This window comes from Channa argus, chromosome 23, assembly GCF_033026475.1.
Source record: "Channa argus isolate prfri chromosome 23, Channa argus male v1.0, whole genome shotgun sequence".
NCBI classification, from domain to species: Eukaryota; Metazoa; Chordata; class Actinopteri; order Anabantiformes; family Channidae; genus Channa; species Channa argus.
Window position 1 is genome coordinate 1,881,914 of NC_090219.1, and position 19,696 is coordinate 1,901,609.

Below are 19,696 nucleotides of genomic sequence, written 5' to 3' on the forward strand. Positions count from 1 at the left end.
CAGACAACGTATTTTTGTCTACCAAAACATCCGATCTTGCAGCAAAATATCTGGTTTCGATTTGTGCAGCCCAGTTTGTTTGACTACAGCCTTATTAAAGCATTTTATGACTGTGAATAGGGAGGTACGGGAGCTGTTTAGGGTCTGAGGAAGAATAAGGGCTGGTGTAATAGAGGAATATGTCTAGGGAAATATGTATGAGGAAACAGTCCTTTTTGTCTTATCCCTTTTAAACACATTCAAGTTCTTGCTCTAACCCTAAAGTCAGCGGTTATCTTGCCTAAGTTTAACCAGTCGGCGGACTCAGGAGGCGGGCCTGGGTCGTTGGGTTGGCAGTTCTGTGCATTGTACAACCGCCACACTCCCCAAACACCATTCTGGCAGTTCCCTTTCGCTTAATCAAAGTACTGTTTCTTTCATTCAAAAAAGACGTTGTTTCGGTTCCCCACAAAAACGTAATCGTGTTTGCAGGTTAGTTGTATAGGAACATAATTTTGTAGGAGACAGGGTTGCTTTGTGAGAACCCGAACAAGTTTTAAGCTGGTCTGTGTCATATTTACCTGTTTGTTAGCTCATGTTTCATAAACTGATAGTTTGATTGTGTGTTGCATGTGTGTGTTGTGTTTTCACAACCTTTTATTTTTTTATACTAAATCATAATCAATTTAATTTTGATCAATAGAAAAGGTAAAAACAAATGTCTACAAAGTAATCTTAATTAATCAAGTGCATAAAACTGAATCTTAATGGAAAAGTAATTCCATTAAGATTCATCTTCTTCCAAAGGCACACTGTTAGTTAAATAAAAAAGTACAGTGAACTTTTTAAAAAAATAGATTGTAGTATAAATACACCTGGATGCTAAAAGCCCAATTCCCGGTGAATCAGTATCCTGGCCAAAAACTACACCATGAAGACTAAAGAACACTTTGTTTGGTTTTTATTGAAAAGCAGAAGTCAAGGGTTAATACAAGAATGAGTATTTTTTAGTCATTAAATATAACTTACAGTACATTAAATTCATCATTAGCAAACTAAAGGAATGTAGTATCTAAATTTGCCTAGAGTAAGTCGTTCTTAAACACTGAGTGAATGTTAAAGAAGCCACCAAGACACTTATGACTCCTTTTATGGAAAAGTGGCAAAGAGAAAAATGTTCATATTACTGCTCAACTAGGCATTTGGGAGACAAAGTCAAGGTTTTATCACCTGATGAGAACACATTTTAGCTTTTTAGCTCATTTTTAGTAATCAGAGTAGGTGCTATGTTTGGCAGAAACCAAACACACCATTCCCTCAGTGAGACATGGTTGGTGGCCAGCCCGTTCTCGTAAGAGACCCTCATTTTTATTTTTACCACCTAAAGCAATGACATAGTATATTAAGCGAAAAGTAATCGGGTGATCGGGTTTGACTCCAGCTTCTCTCTGGCAGGTCTTGAAAGGCTCATAAAGAGGTTAAAGAGGTGAAAAATGAATGCAGCAAACCACAGACAAATCCTCATGCAACCTGCAAGAGAGATTTTAATTTAGTGATGTCCAAGAAAAAACTAAATGAAAGAAAACTTTGCTTTAAAAATGAGCACATACATATTTTAAACACAGGGTAGTGAACATTATGTAGTTGCAGTAAGAGAAGGGCAGGATGCAATGCAAGGTGCCCTTTATATACATTCACGTATTCTGCTGTCAAAAGGTGTGTGCTGGGCTGTATTTGAATCATGCCTGTGTGGGTGATACCACATGCTATTTTAGTTCATGTATGTTCAGCAGAGCATGACAACAGCACCTCAACAAATAGAAAGATTGTCTTCATGAAAAAACAACATGAAAGAATCGTGTTGTTACTTTCACCACAGTTAATGTAACATGACTTAAAGACATTTAATGGTCCTAGATTAAACTTTTTTTTTTAAATATATATTTATAACTGCTGCATATGTGCTACAAATGGACAACTTACTTGATAAAATCAGAAACTGGCAGCAGGGTGAAGAAAGCCCATCCGGGAACTCTCTTTCTGCTGCCTTATTTGAATGAGCCTGTCTCCCCTCTCTTATCGTGTTGCATTCATATTTAGTAGCAAGTCTCTGCAAGCTCATTTTAATCGTTGTACTGTGGTATCCACCTGGAAAAGACAGAAGAAATTTATGAACACTAAGAAATCAAAAAGATACAAACGCTTTAAGTACATCAAGTGAAACAAGTTTGTGAAAACAGACCTGGGGATTTATGAATATGAAAAGTTTGGTATTTTCTTCCTTGTTTCTCAAACATTAGCTTTTGTTCCTCATTCACAGTCCATTTTTCACAGGCCTGGAAGGAAGTGTGCGTGTGTCTGTATGTGTAAGTGTCAATGTGTGTGTTCTGGTTAACTTTGCGGTTGTGGTAAGCAGCAGCCATTCTCTGTGAAAGTTTAACTTCTGCAAATTGGATGGTGGCGTGCGTCATACAGATGATGTAAATCCATGTGTGTGTGTGTGTGAAATGTATAAAGTTGTAGAGGATATGTGGCTAAAAGAAATATATTGAGGTGCAAAAAAATAATGTTACTGCATGCTATAACTACTGAAACTTAAATGTGTTTCTGTCTATTAAAAATTAACAACTGTGTAACAGTTACTTCCAGCAAAATAGTAACAGTGTCACACACATTGTTTTAAAGTGAACAGGTAGAGGGTTAAAGAAAGTTTCTCATAACATAAGGAGGATGTGTTGTTCATTAACAAGAAAAAAGTCACATATATGTTGCAACTGAACATATCATAAAAATTTTCCCGGACAACAATTTTTGTCAAACAAAATATCCAATCTTGCAGTACAACTTCCAGTTTGACTGCAGTGTCATTAAAGAGGAAATGGTTGTTTTGAGACTCTCACAGCCCACTTGGTTGGAGAGGATCATAGTCTGACGTAATAGTGAAAAAGGCAACATTTATTTCAGACCCATAGTGTTAACTTCACCTTCAAAAAACCCATAACCTTTCTCTAACCTTAGTCAAACCGCTTTTGTGGCCAAATTACACACACGATTCCAAGTCAAACTTGATTTTGTGGTGTGACAGTTGTGTACTTTATACACCCCCCCATCCACCCCCGCCACCTCATTGCAGCTTTGTTTCTGTTGGCACTTCATAAGTTCAACTTATATATTTCACATACTCTATCCAGTGCACTAATACTTCATTTTAAAATTTACGATCAAAAGATGGATATGAGACAGAAGTTTGGGATTTTAGGTTTTATTTGCTGGTATTTTAAAATACCACAGTATGTGTACACAGTGGGTACTCAGTAACATAACAAGCTTTCCATTGAAAAAATGGGCACTAGGAGAATTTTCGGCCACATGCTGGCTAGTCATTAGACCAAAGTGAATTCAGGTTCCAATTCGATATATTATTAGGATTTATTTATTTTGAAATAGAGAAGAACAAGGATATTTTTTTACCCTTTTGTCTTTAATAATTGATATTGAATTAATTCAATGTTTAATATAAACCACATTTTTAAATTAAATGTGAATTTAAAATATTTCCTTCCAAAACTGCAAAGTGTCAGCTATTCCATCCCCCTACCCCCCACCACTTTCTTTTCCCTGCCTGGTAATCCAATGCTGAAATATGTATCTAAGGATATTTAATAAATTATGTATCTGTTATTTACTAATGGCCCTATTGACTGCAGAGCATACCCTGGCTGATAGGGTGACGGAGAGAGAGATAGCTGACTAGGAAAACTGGAAGAAGAGACCGTGATAGAGGGACCGGGAGAGAGAGAGACAAGCTTTAAAAGGGTTTTAGCCATCCCTCAGGGAGGACAGAGTGATGCCATCAGTCTCTGTTCTCTTTCTCTACCTTCCCTCCTCCAAGTGAGGACTGCGTTTTGTCACATTTAAAGACAGATAGTAATGCATTCAAAATAGAGGATTTAGTAGTGCAGCTGGCAGCTAGTTCAAGATATAAGATCATAAGTTCAGGGTGGATTTATTATATCAATGGTATGTAACACAGTCAAACCAAAGAACTGGTGCACATTTGTTTGTCATAGGTTAAGATTTATATTTTGGGCATTTTCCCTTTATTTAATAGTATTCAGAGAGGAGTTGGAGAGGAAACATCGGAGAAGAAATGGTGTGTGACACGCAGCAAAGGTCCCCAGAAGAACCTGGCTACCAGCGTCACATGGCAAACACTTTCCTTGCAGCACAAACTGCATCACTTCACTCTTAATCACCACTTCAGTTGTAGGTGCTTTAAGGATCTTGTTTTCTAGAAATAAAGCTTTGTTCACTTCTAAATTCAAAATGAATTTATTTGTAAGATTGCAGGTAGGTCTACAGGTTCAACAAGTGGGTATCCTGTCAGTAACTGGTGTTAAGTTGACTGTTAAATTAACTGTAAATTAACTGTGTCCACCAATCTTGCAGTTGTTGGTTCAATGCCCGGATCCTCCGGTCACATGTCGAAGTGTCCTTGAGTCCTTGAGCATCCCACTCACTTGTTGAGTGGGATAACATTTAAAGTAAAGGGTCTGCACTTATAAAGTGGATCACTGAAGAAAACCTTTAGATGAGAAAAAACTTTAAGAATCACATTTCACTGATAACATCAAGTGCTTTACTGACACGAATCTCTACAGGTCATTAAACATATATTTTTAGGTCACTGGATGGCACATTTCTTATACTCCACAACTGTAATCACATTCTGGTGACAGAGCTCCCAGTGTTACTGCAACTAAAGTATAAAAGTTGATGCTCTAGCAAAATACTGGGATGATCAGTGTCTGGAAATAGTGTGATTGCTGCAATCAATGACAACATATTATTCCTCAAACTGGCTAGTGTTGCAGCTTTTCAGTTAACCTCTAGTAAAATGATAAACACAAATCTACTTCTTGAACTTATAATCCAGTGGTTAAATAAATTGTGCCAAATGAAGAAATGTTACTTTATTACAGTTGGTGCTTTAAATGCTGCATGTTTGAATGGAGTCTGACCCTCCTCCTCCAAGAAGTTCCAAAATGCATGATTTATGAGATTAGAAATTCTTTTTTAGAATAAAACCACTATGTTTGGAGTGGGGGGATATGAATATACGTGCATATGTGTGTTTCTTATCAGCATTGAATTCAAAGCCTTGTGGCACCGAACCTTGGATCAATGGGCCTAGACCAGCAGACGCAGAGTTTGTTTCAGTGCGTACTATATGTCTGTCTGTGTGTGTGCTTGAGTCTACATCTCTATACTCTGTTTCTCTTTAAATGTGAATGTGTGCAACCATAGTGGAGCCAGTATGTGACCAGATAATGTTGCATATCAGACCAGTTGCAGAGAACTCAACTCGAATTCATCACAAGTGCGTCCATGACAAGACTTATCTGCGTGTGTGTGTGCGTGTGTGTGTTGGTCAATATATTTGATTGTTCCAGGCGAGCTGTATTATTGGAAAAACAACAGAGCAGAATTTATTTGAGGGCCAGTGGACAAGGAGACATGCTGTCTGTGGCTGCACACGCACACACACCCACACACACATCTGTTGCTGTTGTTTTGCTTGCCTCTTAGCCTGCATCATATAACTGTCAGTGCTCACAATAGGCACAGAGTCACCTCTCGCTGCTGCAAAACAACCTTGCTGTTTACTGATCTGACTAATTTCCCTCTTCCTGTGTGAACCGAGAATCTGCTAGCAGCCACACCACACTTCACCTTAGAGGCTGAGTGCAGAATCACCTCAATATAAATGGAGATACATGACATACACTGATCAGCCACAATATTAATACTAGTGATCTTAATAATGTTATGGTGGACATGTCTCAGCATAGCCGGCTGCAGTGTGCAGCTACATGGTCCCATTTGCAAGAAATTGTGATACATATATATTTGAGCAGAGGTAGTAGAAATACCAACTTACAACCCAAGTACAATAAAGTCATTAAAATAATAAAATATTTTTATTTAAATACTAAGCAGATTATCTACATTCTACTAATTTAGGAGTCTATGATCATGTGTGATTGACTTAATGTAAGAAATTTGAATGTGGTGCATTGTGGGAAAAACCAAGGCAGCCATCAGATAGTCAACAGTTTGATCCAGTCTTATATCCACATTGTATGTGCTCTGGCTCAGCTACAGAACATGGCCCAACTGGTTTAATCACCTGAATGTTAGGGCTGGTCAGCTGTCTGACCACCAAATTACTACTAGTCTAGTTTGACTAGTCCAAACAATATCCAGGGGTCATACGGAGCATGATATCAAAATGACATTACCATCTGTTATTTGTGTTAACTGGGTCCACAATACAGGACTGACACATCTCACATTAAACAGCACCCACACGCACATTAAGCATATTTGCAAATTCAATTTGGATAAGTTGCACACGTTCTAAATCTAAAAGGCCACTTTCTTGCAAGAAATAAATATGAAAACTGTTCTAAAATGAAAGTTGCTAAAAACAGCTGACTGACTGATACATTGGTTCATTTTTTGAGAAATTGATACATCAAAATGGCAAAGTGGGAAGAAAACCTGTGCCTTAAGTGGGGACTACATGATACTCCGTGGATAATGCTAACAGGATGAGACAAAAGAGACAGAAGATTAAAGTCATTTCCTAAAAAATTTACTTAGCATAGTAAAACTGAAAATGAAACCAACTTTCCACTTCAATTCACAAAGCTCACTAGGTCTGCTTTCCCTCCTAAATATATTTAAATCAATCACCCTCAATGGTCAGGAAATACTAGAATACTAGCCGGTACCAGTTCTAAGCTAAGAAAAATCTTTGGCTTTGAAATATGTGTAATTTGACGGTGATAAAAAAAAGTGATAAAGTTACACAGAAATCTCACCAAGTCTGCAGCTTCATAACTCAACATGTTTTTCATGACTTGATGATGCTTTGCTATTTCTGACCTGCAGGGGACACTGTAGGCCCAACCCACGTGGCTGAAGCCAGTTACACAAGTACTGAGTAAACCAATTTACATCCACAAACACATGATTCACATTCTGTAGCTTTACAACTGTTACTCATATGTCAACAGACTATGTGGTGAGTGGCTTGCTGTAGTGTTGGACCAACCAAACACACACACACACACATTCACACACACACTCACACAATGATGAAATACATATGTTTCCCCCACCCTGAGTAATGTGCTTAGTCAAGTTAGTGATTAGAATTTACTGCACAAAAAGTTAATTGGATTAAAGCAACACAACCAGCTTCATTAGCGTGTCGTTGAACAATGGGATTGTAAACAGTGACTGTTGTAAATCCTGAAGAAGTGTGTGTGCATCAGTGGACGCATGTGTTTGTGTGCTTGTCTGTGTGTGTGAGAGAGAGAGAGACATTTGTTGCTCAACAATTAACAAGTAGCAGCATACACAATATTGAAAGCAGATGTTCAAACTGCTAATAACTGGATATTCCAGTAATACACCAAGTTACTGCCAGGACTCTTAGTTGCTTCCGGAAATACAAAGTAGCTTCAGGATCTTACCCCCGTCACAATAATCCTGCTGGGACCAAACATCTTTCTGAGCTCCACTGGTAGAACTGTAAGATAATTATCCTTGTTTATATTGGCAAAGTGAATAAAATAAAGAAGAAGCATCTTCAATAATTAAACAAGTTGTAAAACTTTTTTATTAAAATCCATAGCTCCACTTATGACAATAACACAGAAAATGTGGAATTTCCAGAAATTATCATAAGATTGTCAGGCATTAACTTGAAACACTAGAACTTTCCAGAGAGGTCTGACATCTGAGAAAACACACAGTCCAAAGAGAAGCAAATAATTATTCCAATAACTGTAAAAGAACCAAACCATATGTTTTATTAAGAAGCAATGTTTAGTGGTAAAATACTGCAAAGTTGGATTCATGGATAAAGAGAGAGGTGTTGCAAAACCCACGCAACATAAAATTACATCATCCTAGCCAACATGAGGGCATCTCCTGGACATTTTGTAAAACTCAATCCAAGGATTGTAGCATGCACTTTTTTGTGTATGTTGGGCCCCCGTACAAGCATCTCCTTCTCCACCTCTACCAATAATAAGATAAGAATCTGTTTCAAAAGACTAAAAAAATCATAAAAGCAAGTAGAACTCAACACATATGTTTAAAGTGTATCTCCAGCAACCTTCTGTGTGCTGCTGTCCACTCATCTACAGAGTTGACTATATCGTTAAAAAAGCAACACCATGAGTGAGAGTGGGGCTAACCTGCAGCATAAACGCCCATGCAGGGAAGCTTGCCTGCTATCCTACACATAAAGCATGTTGAAACCCTAAGGCAGGATAGGAGAGTAAGACAGGAGGTCTAGAGGAAGACCAAAGAGGAGATTTATGGATGTAGTGAGAGAGGACATGAAGTTAGTTGGTGTGAGAGAAGAGGATGCAGATGACAGGGTTAGATGGAGGCACATGAATTGCTGTGGCGACTGCTGAAAGGGAACAGCCGAAAGGAAAAGAAAGAAGATTATTCTCCCTATCAAATTACTTGTTGTGCCTGCATAGTAAAAAAAATTGTAACAGTTTATCTGTTGCATATCTTGGTGCCCTAGTTCAAGAAATACAGCTATTGATTGCATTTGAGGAAATTGACTAACAACCCATAAGTTGGATGATTTGTATGTATGCTAATTATAAAAAATGAAATATGAAAATATAAAAATATAAAGTTCTAAAAGTTATTGATTTCAATAAAACCGCAAGGGGGCACAAGCCAAGTCTTCTTGTGCCAGTCCCAAATATGGATAAATGCAGAGGGTTGTGTCAGTAACGGCATCTGACGTAAAACACATGCTAAATGAAACATGCAAATCGTGACAATGACTTCCATAACGGATCGGTCAGGGTCCGGGTTAACATTGACCGCCACCAGTGCTGTGGACCTACAGGGTACCTGTGGAAATACTGTTGGTCGAAGTCAAAGAAGGAAAGGAGGAAGGTGTGTTCGAAGGCAGAGAGAGAAGAGGAAAGCTAAGAATGTAGGAATGACAGTAGGGACTTTAAATGTTGGGACTATGACAGGGAAGGCTAGGGAGTTGATTGACATGATGCAGAGAAGGAAGGTGGATATACTGTTTGTCCAGGAGACCAGGTGGAAAGGTAGCAAGGCTAGAAGCTTAGGAGGAGGGTTCAAGTTGTTCTACCATGGGTCAGATAGGAAGAGAAATGGAGTAGGAGTTATATTGAAAGAGGAGTTTGTGAGGAACTTTTTAGAGGTGAAAAGAGTATCAAACAGGTTGATGAGTCTGAAGCTGGAGAGTGAAGGGGTGATTTTCAATGTTGTGAGTGGTTATGCCCTACAGGTAGGATGTGATTTAATTCTGGAGTGAGTTAGATGAAGCGATTCAGAGCATCCCCAGAGGTGAGAGAGTGGTGATTGGTGCAGATTTCAATGGGCATGTCGGTGAAGGGAACAGAGGTGATGAGAATGTGATGGGCAGGTTTGGTCTTCAGGACAGGAAGCAGAAGGACAGATGGTGGTAGACTTTGCAAAGAGGGTGGAAATGGCTGTAGTGAACACTTTCTTCCAGAAGAGGCAGGAACATAGGGTGACATACTCAGGTGGACTACATCTTGTGTAGACGTTAATCTGAATCTTTCGTAATCTGAAAGAGATCAGTGACTGTAAAGTATTGGTAGGGGAGAGTGTAGCCAGACAAAACAGGATGGTGGTGTGTAAAATGACTGTGGTGGTGATGAAGATGACGAGGACAAAGTTAGAGAAGAGGACGAAGTGGTGGAAGTTGAAAAACGAAGAATGTCTCGTAGTTTTCAGGGTGGAGCTGAGACAGACTCTGGATGCTCAGGAAGTGCTCCCAGATGACTGGACCACTACAGCTAATGTGATCAGGGAGACAGGTAGGAGGGTACTCGGCGTATCATCTGGAAAGAGGAAAGTGGACAAGGAGAATTGGTGGTGGAACGAGGAAGTTCCGAGAAAGAGGTTGGCTAAGAAGTGGTGGGACACTGAGAAGCCTGAAGAGAGTAGACAGGAGTACAGGGAGATGCAGCATAAGGTGAAGGTAGAGGTGGCAAATGGAAGGTATGGAAGTGTCTAGAAGAGGTGGCAGTAGAGTTTCTGACTAGTTTGTTTAACAAGATCTTGGAGAGTGAGAGGATGCCAGAGGAATGGAGGAGAAGTGTACTGCTGCCCATTTTTAAGAACAAGGGAGATGTGCAGATCTGTGGAAACTACCGAGGAATAAAGCTGATGAGCGACACAATGTCGCGGGAGTTGTGGGAAAGAGTATTGGAAGCTAAGCTAAGGGCAGAGGTGAGCATTTTTGAGCAGCAATATGGTTTCATGCCTAGAAAGAGTACAACAGATGCAGTATTTGCTTTGAGGATGCTGATGGAGAAATACAGAAAAGGTCATAGGGAGTTGCATTGTGTCTTTGTAGATTTAGAGAAACTGTATGACAGGGTGCCGAGAGAGGAGCTGTGGTATTGTATGAGGAAGTATGGAGTGGCAGAGAAGTATGTTAGAGTGGTGCAGGACATGTATGAGAGCTGTAAGACCGTGGTGAGGTGTTCTGCAGGTGTGACAGAGGAGTTCAACGTGCAGGTGGGTCTACATCAAGGATCAGCTCTGAGCCCCTTCTTGTTTGCTCTGGTGATTGGCAGGCGGACAGATGAGGTTAGACAGGAATCTCCATGGACTATGATGTTTGCAGATGACATTGTGATTTGTATTGAGAGTAGGGAGCAGGAGGAGGAAATTCTAGAGAGGTGGAGGTCTGCTTTGGAAAACAGAGGAATGAAGCTTAGCCGCAGTAAGACAGAATACATGTGTGTCAATGACAGGGACACAGGTGAAACGGTGAAGTTACAGGGAGCAGAGGTGAAGAAGGTGCAGGACTTTAAATACTTAGGGTCAATAGTTTAGAGCAACGGAGAGTGTTGACGAGCGATGTTGTTCGGCTTAGAGACAGTGGCACTGAAGAAAAGACAGGATGCAGAGCTGTAGGTAGCAGAACTTAAGATGTTGAGGTTCTCTTTGGGAGTGATGAGGATGGACAGGATCAGGAATGAATACATCAGAGGGACAACTCATGTTAGATGTTTTGGAGATAAAGTCAGAGGCCATACTGAGGTGGTTTGGACATGTTCAGAGGAGAAACTGTGAATATATTGGTAGAAGGATGCTGAGGGTGGAGCTGCCAGGCAGGAGGTCTAGAGGAAGACCAAAGAGGAGATTTATGGATAGGAGGAGGACAGTTAGTTGGTGTGAGAGAAGAGGATGCAGAGGACAGGGATAGATGCAGAGGACAGATGGAGGCACACGATTCACTGGGGCGACCCCTGAAAGGGAACAGCCGAAAGGGAAAGAAGATTCAAGGGTCAGATTTCAGGTCAGTTTGAGTATGAAACTATTTAAATTGTTCAAATTTTATGGATGTGGAGCAAAGGTAAAAGGCGGCATTACCCCACTGAACTATTATAGCAGCAGCACTGGCCTAACTGTGGTGACACTTTTCATGAAGGCAGACTCACCAACAGAAAATCCCACATCATTTATTGTATATTATCCCATACAAATAAAAACTTACAAAATGGACATTGAAATGACGCCAATTCATTTGAAATCATGCTGTCATTTTAATTAACCTTAATGCAAGTTACTGGGAATTTGATATTGTAACTGTGACAGTGAAAGTCCTGCACATAATAGTAAAAGATAACCACCTACTGTGCTTTCTGGCAGGAGAGATTGAAAAGTGAAAGTAAAGTCAACAAAAGTGCAACGCATACAGTACAGTTTTTTACTTCTCTTTTTTTGGAAATGTGCGAATTCCACATGAAAACATACTTTCCTGGATAAAAATGTATTGGCAACAACACAGGTCCAGGTTAATGTTGACAGAAATACACCAACTATATCTCTTAAGCTTAACTTAAAACCACTGGAATGAACCACATGTCATAGATGGATAATATGCAAGAGTGTCTGGTGGAAAAGGTTAATGCTAATCAGGAAGCTTCTGGTTCTGTGTTGGATAGTGTCCAGCAAGATATGTTGATAAGTATGTTTTGCATGTTTTTATTGTTAAAGCTCACTCTCTCTCTCTCTCTCTCTCACTCACACACACACCCACACACATTTCTGTTGAAAAGAGGAAGAGTGCTCCTTGATTTCGTTTTTTTAACATCCCATTGTGTGTGTGTGTGTGTGTTTGTGTGTGCGTGTGTGTTTAGTTTGGTCCAAAATTGTGGCGAGCCACTCACCACAGTCCTCTTGGCAGTCAAAGCTTGACCTCAAAGCATTTTCACCACAGTGGTCTATGCGAGTGTGAGTAACAGTTCTATTGTTACATCTTTACATTGGTACTGTTGTGTGGCTAAACAACATAGATAACTGGTAAAATGATCTGCACTTATAAAGTGCTTTGTTACCTATTATTGGTACTTTGAAGTGCTTTACACTGCTTCCAATTCACCCATTCACACCTACGAGCACACACATTCACACACCGATAGGGGAGCTGCTATGCAGCTGGCCAATACTCACCAGAAGCAACTAAGTTGGGGTTCAGTGTCTTGCTCAAATACATTTGAGCAGAAGAGCCAGGGATCAAACCAACAACTGTCTGATTGGTGGACAACTGCTCTACCTCCTGCGCCACAGTCGCTCCTAAAATAGGATGGATTCATATTTTTTTTTCATTTTACCATAAATCAACAGTCAGATTTTCGTGTGAACCCTATATCAGTTTTTTTTGTTTGTTTGTTTGATCATCGATGTGAAAAGTACACACATTCTTAACTATTGTAAAAGTACAGACATCTGTAAAAAAAATGTTTAAAAGACTCTCATATATAACTTATATAACATATATAGATCGAGTAGGATTAGGACAGAAGACTGAGCTGCAGCTTTTGTGGCCTGTGGTCAAGGCGAGTCTAAACACTGACACTATTTTTCCGTCTGGTTGTCCTACTGGTTGCCTGTTTGTGCCCTCCACTTTACACCCTCAGGTTCTGAAGTGGGGAAACTCTTCTCGTCTGGCTTGTCATCCTGGGGCTACACACATTCCTGGTGGCACCGCAGTTCTGGTGGCCCACAGTTTCCCTGGATGTTAAGGCCTTTGTGGCAGCCTGCCACATCTGTGCCTGCGTAAAGATGCCACGGAGACCCCCCGCAGGTTTCCTGCACTCTCTGCCAGTACCTTCCTGGCCGTGGTCTCACGTTGCCATGGACTTTATCACTGGGCTCCCTCCTTCTCAAGGTAACACAGATTTACTAACCATTGTCGACAGGTTTTCCAAGCCAGCTCATGCTGTGGCCCTGCCTAAGTTGCCCTCGGCCAAGGGGTTGGCCTTAATCCTATCTGAACATTTCTCCGTTTACATTGCCTCCCTGTAAACATTGTGTCCGACAGGGGCCCACAGTTTGTTGCTAGCTTTTGGAGGGAGTTCTGCAAACTCCTAGGGGTTTCTGTCAGTCTGAGTTCAGGTGTCCACCCTCAGACCAGTGGCCAAGTGGAACGATACAACCAGGACCTTGAGACCACGCTGCGAGCCTTATGCTCAACGAACCCTGGCTCCGGGTCTTCTCAACTATCATGGGCTGAATATGTGCATAACTCCCTCATCACCTCGTCCGGCTACTCCCCTTTCCAGGCTGCCTATGGTTACCAACCACCCCTCTTCCCCCATCAGGGGGATCCTGATCCCGCTGCCTTTGTGCACCGTTGCCAGCATACGTGGAGAAAGTTCCGTACTCTTCTACTGAAGCGCCAGGAATGTATTTCCCTATCTACCAATAGACACCGCACTCCTGCCCCGGAGTACCAGGTGGGAGACAAGGTGTGGCTGTCCTCACAAGATGTGCCCATCAAGGGTGGAGCAAGGAAGCTGCAACCCCGCTTCCTTGGCCCCTTTCCTGTCACCAGAGTCCTTTATCCCGTTGCTGTCAGACTGGGGATTCCCTCCTCCCTACGGATACACCCTGTGTTCCACGTTTCTAAACTAAAACCTTTCAGTGAGAGCACACGAGTCGTGGATGGGGGACCTCCCTACACCGTCAACCAGATCCTTGCCTCTAGGAGAAGGGGTCGGGGACTACAGTACCTGGTAGACTGGGAGGGCTATAGTCCAGAGGAGCGCCAGTGGGTTCCTGAGCGTCACATCCTTGACAAGGAATTACTCGCTCAGTTTCACAGGGATCACCCTGACCAACCCTTTCGTCCCTCTGGAAGCCGGACGTAGAGGGGGGCGGTTATGTCAAGGTCTTGGAGTTTTGTGCTTTTGTTATCATTTGTTCTAACCTTGTCTCCCTCTGTGCAGAGTGGCTGCCCTCCATCCCTGTCGTTGGTGCTGTGGAGGGAGGCACAGCTGCCCGCACTTGTCACTGATTGGCAGTAGCCTTTTTAAGCCTGCCTAGGGGTTCACTCTGCATTGGTTCATATTGGGAATTCTTCTTCCGGCTCAGGAGTCTAGACTACACGTTTGTCTGTGTTGGCCCTCTGCAAGGACCTGGTCTGAACTGTCTATGCTCTAAACATGACCCACCTTGTTTTGCTATGTCTGTTTAGTTAACTTTTATAAGGTATTGGCCTCTTGTGGTAGCTAACGTTACCCCTCAGTCTCAGAGATGCTTTTAGGTTGTAAGTCGAGCCAAAGTTTCTCCTTGTACTTGCTAGCCTCCAGGTTTTTTCTTCTTCTCCAGGCAGTTTTCAATAAAACATACTTACTCCGTACCTCAGCCAGTGTGTGTGTGTGTGTGTGTGAGTATTGGTTCTGCTTTTGGGTCAAAGTCAGACTTACCATAACAAAGGAAGGTTTTTTTTGTTTCTATATAGATTTAAGTGCCAAGAAAGATGCAGAAGAGTTCTGTTTCTGAATACTGGGAGTGAGTTTGCTGAGCATGCAGAGTTTGGTAGCTCGTTCCACCTTTGTGGGATCATTGCGCTGAAGAGTTTTGCTTGGGGTCTTTTGTGCGGACAGGAGGATCTGATGGTTCACAGTGTCAAAGGCTGAAGATAGATCAAGCTCGAAGAGATTCCTCGAGTGCCGTGTCGAGTCAGGAGTGCCGTTTTTGTGAAGTGACCTCTCTTGAAGCCAGACTCGTTGAAATCAAGAAAGTTGTTCTTCTAAAGAGTCTGAGAGTTGATTGAAGACTGCTTGTTCCATTGTCTTCATTGAAATGGAAGAAGGGAGACAGGTCGGTAATTCACCACAATGGAGGGATCAAGAGAAAGCTTCTTGAACAGTCGAGTAATCTGGGCCTGGTTGAATGAGGTCGGAAAAGTGCCTGCTGTGAGAGATGCGTCCAGGATTGGTGTGGGTGTAAGTGCTGGCAAGAGAGTGGAATGGATCGGATCCAGAGAGCAGGTGGTTGGATGGTTACAGAGGAGGAGGGTGGATACATCGTGAGAGAGGTAGATGGCTGATGTGGAGGTGGGCACATGTCGAATTGTCCTTGAGCAAGACACTGAACCCCAACTTAGTTGCTCCCGATGAGCGTTGGCCAGCTGCATAGCAGCTTCCCCATCAGTGTGTGAGTGTGTGTATTATTGGGATTGCAAATGGGTGAATAAGAAGCAGTGTAAAGCACTTTGAGTGCCAACAGGTAGAAAAGCGCTATATAAGTGCAGAACATTTACCAGTTATCGTTGTCCTGGTAGAATCTTTTACCCTGGTCAATGATGCACAGTTGATACACTAAGTCACTCTCCCATGTTCCACGATACAGTTCTAATTTTCATGCACCCATTGTGCTTCTGTGTGACTGTTCACTTGCTGCCTAATTTACAGTATCCCACCCTTTCTCAGGTGCCATTGTAATGAAAATGTCAATGTAATTCACTTCACCTGTCAGTGGTTATAATGTTGTGGCTGCTTATCTGTACAGAAGGTAGATGTAAGTATAACTGGATAGATCCCATATGCACCTGCTTATAGATGTAACATAAAAATGCTGAATAGCACAATATTCTCAAAAAGGTTACTATCAGTGCATATAGCAATAAAATAGGACAGTTACTGTGTTACATTTTAGATTATTTCTGTTTTTTGTTTCATAGTTGATGTACTTTAGCAGATTTTTCCATTTAATACCAGTGTTCAGTTCGAAACTCAACGCTTTTTACAGCAAAGCCTTTAAATAATAACAATTGCGAATCTGAGATGCAATGATGTGCTTATGTAAAATGAGTTTTTCTTTAGCTGAGAAGCTTATTTTTATTTATTTGGTTTTGTAGGAACTATGTAATCACTATTTAAAACCACCCAAGCAGCTCCTGAAATCGTTTCACTTTGTTTACGTCCCTGAGGTGTGTGTAAACGTTCAGCCAAGGTGCTTTAGACAATATGATATCACAGCCACCTGCTGCTTTTCATAGCTCCTTTTACCTGTAATTACACTGTATGTGTGTGTGTGTGTGTGTGTGTGTGTGTGTGTGTGTGTGTGTGTGTGCTGGTGATATAATTATGGTGTTCAAGGTAGCGTGGCGCTCTTGTGTCAGCGCACAGCCTGCAATTAACACACCACTGATCAGGTTGCTGCACGTGCGTGTGTGTGTGTGTGTGTGTGTTGCTTGATAATTAGCTGTAGTGTCAAGGATAGCTTTGATGTAGAAAAACAGAGATAAGGAGAGAGGGACACAGAGTGGACAGATGCAGGAGGTGTGTCCACGCCAAACATGCAGCAAACCAAAGCATTACACACCACCAGCGTGTCTATTGTTGTTTGACTAACTCTGTAATGACTCCCATTGTTAGCAGCTCTGCAGCTGCTTGTTGTGAACCAAACAGTATCACTAAAACAGCTCCTGTTTGGACTGTTTATTCTGATCATTGACCAAATCACTGTCAATCATTGTCCTCAAATATTAGCTACATGTATCTGTCATACATCCAAAACCTTGGTTTCTCATGCTGCTATTTACAGTGTCCAATTGACAATTCACAGCCAAACACACTTAGTCAAACTTCAAATTTTCTTTACAGTATTGCTGTATGTGATTCATAAATTCAAATCAGACTTCACTTTGATTTATGTAAATTATTTTTATTTTTTTTTAAATTAGGTGTTTATTAAACCTTATCACAATACATGGTAACTATTTTTTAAATTGTATTATATAGTATTTTATTTAACCGTGTAGTTCTTCTACATTTTACTCTTTGCCATATCAGAAGTTTTTCTGTGTACTGGCACTTCTCACAAGCTGCTGTTTTTCAGTTCTACCTCCCTGCAAAGATTTGCATTCAGCATGTGGGATTCTTATTATGTTTTTTAAAAAGCAGTGCAGCATTAAATGGGAACCATGTTGCTAAATTTATTCATGTCAAACTCAGTTAAGTAAAGTATTTGCACACAATAGCCAATAATGTATTTGATTCCTATTTTAGTTTGATTTGAAGTGTCTTTATATAAGAGTATATTTTAAATCCTACAGGTTACAAGACATGCTACCTTTGTTATTTTAGCATTTAAGACTATGCATACATATATAAATGACTTTTCCCCATCTTTACGCTCTGTACAGTACATATCATTATTCGTTGTGCAAGAATGAATAGAATTTACATATAAGTTACATATGTAACATAAAAGGTACATTGGTTTACATAAGCTTAAATTGTCAGGTTTTTAATTTCAGTACCTTTAACAATCAGCTATTATGCCTTTAAGACTTTAACACTGAATATATACATTTTAAGACATCTTTAGTTGAAGTCAGTTGCATACATTACAAGAGCAAATGGCATTTTTTTTACGTGACTTTAAATTTTAAGACAGTAAATTGTTGTTGTTGTTATAGCGAGTTATATTTTAGACTGTGGCTTTCTAAATTTAATTTTTGTTTTTTGTTTCATCTTGTCTTGCCAACCTGCACATAGCATTATAAATTAGATGTATAAATTTTCATCATCAGGTTAAGTCAATTGTGCTTACAATTATGTTTCATATTATATGACCATATTTTCCTCTGAACAATACTGCAGTAACACTAATGTAAATTTTAAATAATAAATTAGAGTAATCAGTAATACAACCTCATGTTTTTTATACAAAATAACAATCCACTTTGCAAGATGATGAATTAACACTGCTACAGCAAGCATCTGCATTTCAATTAAAATAAAATGTGTAATACCACATCCGATATTTGTTTTCACAAGTCTGTCACAAGGCTAACATTATCGTTTCTTATAAAATATTTGTTCCAGTGTTTAAATAATAATAATAATAAAATTTGAAGGTTTCAGTTGTTTGTCCACCTCAAATGTGTGTAATTAAGCTGTTAGTAGCACTGTAGGACACACGTTTAATAGTCAGCTTCTTAATGTAGTTCTTAACACACCCACTCTCAGTATACAGCAAAGGTGTCATCAAACTGTTGTTTTTCACTAATTATGTCATAAACACTAAACACACACATGCATGCACATACACACACACACAAACACACACATGCAGTATGCAACAGCAATCCCTAAACCATAAACCTCGTCCAATGTTCTTACATTGTAAGAACTGAAATGTGTCATCAAATCTGTATAGCCTTTAAATTTAGTAATCATGTCATAAATGTCAAACACACGGCACATTGTAGTCGTCAGTGTGGATAATCAGCAGCGTTAGTCCTCGTTACTGGAGGAGGGCCACATGTGGCTCCCTCTCTGCCGGAGCTAGATATCTATCATGCTGGTGGTTCCTCAGAGGGCTGTTGATCACTTAGAGGACGTAAAGAGGAAACATGTCTTTTTGTTACCCAAACAGGCAACTTTCAGGCTCTACTTTCATAAGCTGGAGCCCATTGAAGGGGTTTTCTATTAAGAAATGAGCTTTGTATCTTTAGCTGCATGTGTTTGAAAAGTTTTATTGTGGAAAATATCAACGGCTGATGACAAAAGCAACTAGGTTGGAAATTATGACAATATATGGATAAAGACTGTTTTAGTGTCATTTAAATTTAATTGGCATTTTTGATTTCTGGAAATATGTGATTTAAAACACATCTTTCATCAATAATGATGAACTTTTATTTGTTTGATTTTACTAGATTACCCAATTGTTGACATTCTTAGACAAACTGTGAGCAACAGAATAATCAACAGAACCTGAAAAGAGTCTCAGGTTTGCTTTATGGGACATGTAACCCAGTTTCTGTAAAACATGTAGTATGTTGCTGCATTGTTGCATTTGCTGCAGTCTCCATTATGTCTCAGCATGAAAACCAACAGTAAAACACAGAGTTTTGTGGTAAAAGCATTGTTTGTATTGTATTGCTTTTCAATGTTCTTTTTAATGGCAGTAAGCTATTAGTCATCACTGGAAAATAACATCTATTGCATCACAATAATCTTCAGTAATACACTTTACAGGGTCTTTAGGTTCTCTTTTCATGTGGGTTTATTCATCTGTGCAGACACAACAGCACTGGAGATACAGTTACATTTTCTAAGTGGCTACAGTCAGTTATGACACTGACTCTTGGCCTCTAACACATTTGTATTTTTTTTTATTGTTATTATTATAAGTCTATTTAGAGACTGACCTGATTTTAAAAACATCAATGCTCAACTTTGAATTATACTACTATTTGAAAGTATCCTGTAATAATAATAATAATAATAATAATAATAATAATAATAATAATAATAATCATTTCAAAATGATTGGAAGACATATGAATAGAACAATA

At 40.0% G+C, this 19,696-nt stretch overlaps 1 long non-coding RNA gene across 1 annotated transcript; it reads right to left on the reverse strand.

The window, feature by feature from the left end:
• Positions 1–937: 937 nt before the first annotated feature.
• Positions 938–2,315, reverse strand: LOC137108705 (uncharacterized). The gene is made up of 3 exons (XR_010912236.1): positions 2,222–2,315; positions 1,963–2,127; positions 938–1,509 (listed from the first exon to the last, which is right to left on the reverse strand). It is a non-coding gene; the product is annotated as an uncharacterized lncRNA (long non-coding RNA).
• Between the last annotated feature and the right edge of the window lie 17,381 nt (positions 2,316–19,696).